The 3,961-nt window shown below is 42.5% G+C and overlaps 1 non-coding gene across 1 annotated transcript; it reads right to left on the minus strand.

The window, feature by feature from the left end:
- Window positions 1-774: 774 nt before the first annotated feature.
- Window positions 775-881, minus strand: LOC112730823 (small nucleolar RNA R71). Its single transcript, XR_003166630.1, has one exon. It is a non-coding gene; the product is annotated as a small nucleolar RNA R71 (small nucleolar RNA).
- Between the last annotated feature and the right edge of the window lie 3,080 nt (window positions 882-3,961).

Here is a 3,961-nt window from a genome sequence, read left to right on the forward strand (position 1 = left end):
TGAGTAATTTACTTTCAGTTTTAGTTATTTTCTTCCCTTTACCCCTACCCGTTTGTGGTGTTCTCGTATTTGTTACAATTTAGTTCACTAACCCACTAACTGTTTGATATATTGCATCACTCACACTAATAGAATTCCTAACAAGAATATTCTCTATCTCCCTTTTGCTTTGGCCTTGTTGGTTGTATGACAGGTAGAAGAAGCGGGGCTTCAACTTCTGTTGATTCTGAACCTGAGAGGACCTTCCTTAGATTAAGGAGGGAAGCAAGAAGAAAGAGAGTTGTTGGTGCTGAGGAAGAGGAAGAGTACTTTGAACCAGACATGGATGAGAATATGGAGATCCATCATGAAGAAGAGGCTCACAACCATGGCAGAGAAGGTCCAGTGCATCATGCTGGACAAGAAAGAAGAGTTCTAGGCTCTTATATCAATCCAAACCCAGGAAACTGTGGAAGTAGCATCCAAAAGCCAACCATACATGCCAATAACTTTGAACTAAAGCCACAACTCATCACCCTGGTTCAGAACAACTGTTCATTCGGAGGAAGTGTCCAAGAAGACCCCAATCAACATCTAACCACATTCCTAAGGATATGTGATACTGTGAAGTCTAATGGTGTTCATCCTGACACTTATAGACTGCTTTTGTTTCCCTTCTCACTCAAGGACAAAGCATCTAAATGGCTGGAATCCTTCCCGAAGGAGAGTTTAACAACCTGAGAAGATGTGGTGAACAAATTCTTGGCGAGATTCTATCCTCCTCAAAGAATCAATAGGTTAAGAGCTGAGGTACAAACCTTCAGGCAACAAGATGGTGAAACTCTCTATGAAGCATGGGAGAGGTTTAAGGACTTGACAAGAAGGTGCCCGCCAGATATGTTCAATGAATGGGTGCAGTTACATATTTTCTATGAAGGTCTTTCTTATGAATCAAAGAAGGCAGTAGACCACTCATCTGGGGGATCTCTGAACAAGAAGAAGACCATTGAAGAAGCCATAGATGTCATTGAGACTGTAGCTGATAATGACTACTTCTATGCTTCTGAAAGAGGCAACACTAGAGGAGTAATGGAGCTAAATAACGTGGATGCATTGCTGGCCCAGAACAAGCTGATTACCAAGCAGTTGGCTGACCTTACCAAGAAGATGGAGAGGAACCAAGTAGCAGCAATCACCACCTCATCAGCAACCCAAGAAGGAGTGAATGCAGAAGCAGAGGGTGAGCAGGAACAAGCCAGCTACATTGGAAACTCACCTAGGCAGACCCATGATCCATACTCCAAAACTTACAATCCTGGTTGGAGGAACCACCCAAACTTTGGGTGGGGAAATCAACAAGATCAAGGCCAAGATCAGAGACGTCACAACCCCAACAACAATGTAGCTCACCAACATTCCACACAGAGATCATATTAGCACCCACCTAACAACACCTCTCAACATCCATATCAAAACCAAAATGGCCATTCTCATCCCTCCAACTCCAACTCACCATCATCCGAAGATAGACTCTCAAGGATTGAGACCCTACTTGAAGGCATATGTAAGGAACTCCAAGAGAACAAGGTGTTCAAGGAGGAGGTGCGAGCTAATATCAAAAACCAGGGAGACACCATTAAGAGGCTAGAATTTCAAGTGGGATACCTCTCTGAGAAGATTTCCAAACCTACTGACAGCTTCCCAAGTGACACAAAGAAAAACCCGAGAGGTGAAGCAAAGAAAGTAAGATGGGAGGACTGCAAGATGGTCACTATAAGTGATAAGGGGACTGAGGAAGAACTGAACAAACCCTTCGAACACTCTAGAGATACTTCAGCAGAGAAGCAGGAAGAGGGTCACCAAGAAACCAAAATTACACAGAAGGAGATGCTGAAACTCTATGCACCTTTTCCCCAAAGACTCAAGGGTGGTGTGGAAAAGAGAATATACTCAAAGTTCCTTGATATGTTTGCATCTCTCCATGTAAATATACCATTCATCAAGGCTCTCCAACAAATGCCCTCATACATTAAATATATGAAAGAGCTGCTGACCAGAAAAAGCTCACTCAAAGGAGGGCAAACAATAGTGATGAATAAGGAGTGCAATGCTCTCATTCAACCAGAGTTGCCTACAAAAAGGAAGGACCCAGGGAGTTTTCACATCCCCTGTGCCATAGGAGAAACAATGTTTGACAAAGGACTCTGTGACCTGGTAGCAAGCATCAACTTAATCCCTTTATCCTTTATGAAGAAGCTGCAGATCAATGAGCTAATGCCTACAGACGTAGTCATCAGGCTGGCTGACAAAACTCAAAAACAAGCAGTAGGAGTGGTTGAAAACGTGTTGGTAAAGGTTGGAAACTACTTCCTTCCCACAGACTGTCATATTGGAAATGAAAGAGAGTGACCTTCACCCAATCATATTGGGAAGACCATTCCTAGCTACAGCCAGAGCGCTCATAGATGTAGAGCGAGGAGAGCTAATACTGAGGATACATGATGAACAACTCGCATTCAATGTCTTCAAACCCTCACAATAAGCAGATCAGGAAAGCAAGGAATCAAGGGAAGAGCACAACAAAGTACTGGTGGAAGAAACAAGCATTGAAGCACAAGCTGTACACCTGGGAATCCCTTTGGTTGATGAACAAGACAGTCAGCAGTTGTCACAGCAAAAGGAAAACCAGGAGGAACCTAAACCACCAGGGTCATATGAGACCAGCAACAAAATTTTCTTAGAAAAAGAGGTCACAAAGAGCAGGGCAACAGTAAAAGGAACAAAGAAGAAGGCACCAAGGAGGTGCAGGAACAAGAAGATCCCTACAGAGGACTTCTCTCCAGGGGATAAAGTGATCTCAGCTTATTTCCCAGTTATTCCACCCCATCTTCCCACCATCCCATCTCAGCTACCTAAAGTTTTCACCATCAACAGGATTCTCTCCTTAGAACATGTGGAGATCCTTGATGAAGCCAATGGAGATAGATTTACTGCGATGGGGGAAGATTTGAAGCATTACCAACCACCCTGACAAAGTCAGAACGTCAAGCTAGTGACGCTAAAGAAGCGCTTCATGGGAGGCAACCCATGTTCCATATGCTTTTAGAGTAGTTAATAATGCAAGGTTCTTGAATTCTAAATCAACTTTGACATATACTTGAATGAATCCTTTTATGCAGCACACAGTGAGGAACACGTTTGGTGTTCAAGGCATACTAAGAGAGCATAAATGCAATTCATATCATATCACTCTTAGAGCCTTGAACAAAACTTTGTACACTACATGACCACAAACTAAGTTTGGTGTTACCAATGTTGTATACATGGACAATTAAATAGTCAGTTAGTTTGCATTCATGAATAGCACTTAGTTAGTTAGACACAAAAACTTTAAAAAGCAGTTATCCCAATTTTTTTTAAATTTTACCGCCACTTTCCACAATTTCATTAATCACATTTCTTTTGTTTTGTAGGAAAATTGATGGGACAATTAAAGGAGGAGGGTTCGGCCATCACAAAAGGAGAGGACTATACACGTGTCTTCAAGGGGAATGCATTGGGAAATGTTGCCATGCAACATTCAAAGAATGACACGCTTTGAAATCGAACCAAACCCATCATAAAGTTGATGATCCTTGTGCTCATCCTATGCTAAACCCCATCCGTTCATCATACACCCACTCCATCAATCCACACCTTTCATTCACTCACCACTTCTATATATAAGTGGTTCTTATTCTATACCCCATTCACACTCCAATTCCCATTCTTTGTACTTCCTACTTTCGGCACCCAACTCCTCTTACCCCATCAAAAGCACTTTCACCCACTCCTTTAACTACACCCTATCCAAACCCAATCGAATTTCACCAGCAACTCATACTCCTCACCACCTTTACATACCAACTCTTATTCATGGCATCGTCAAGCTCTAAAAGAAGAAAGGGGAAGGAGCCTATGGAGCAACGTCCTTTCGATGAGA

The sequence above is a fragment of the Arachis hypogaea genome, chromosome 12, assembly GCF_003086295.3.
Source record: "Arachis hypogaea cultivar Tifrunner chromosome 12, arahy.Tifrunner.gnm2.J5K5, whole genome shotgun sequence".
In the NCBI taxonomy this organism is placed as follows: Eukaryota; Viridiplantae; Streptophyta; class Magnoliopsida; order Fabales; family Fabaceae; genus Arachis; species Arachis hypogaea.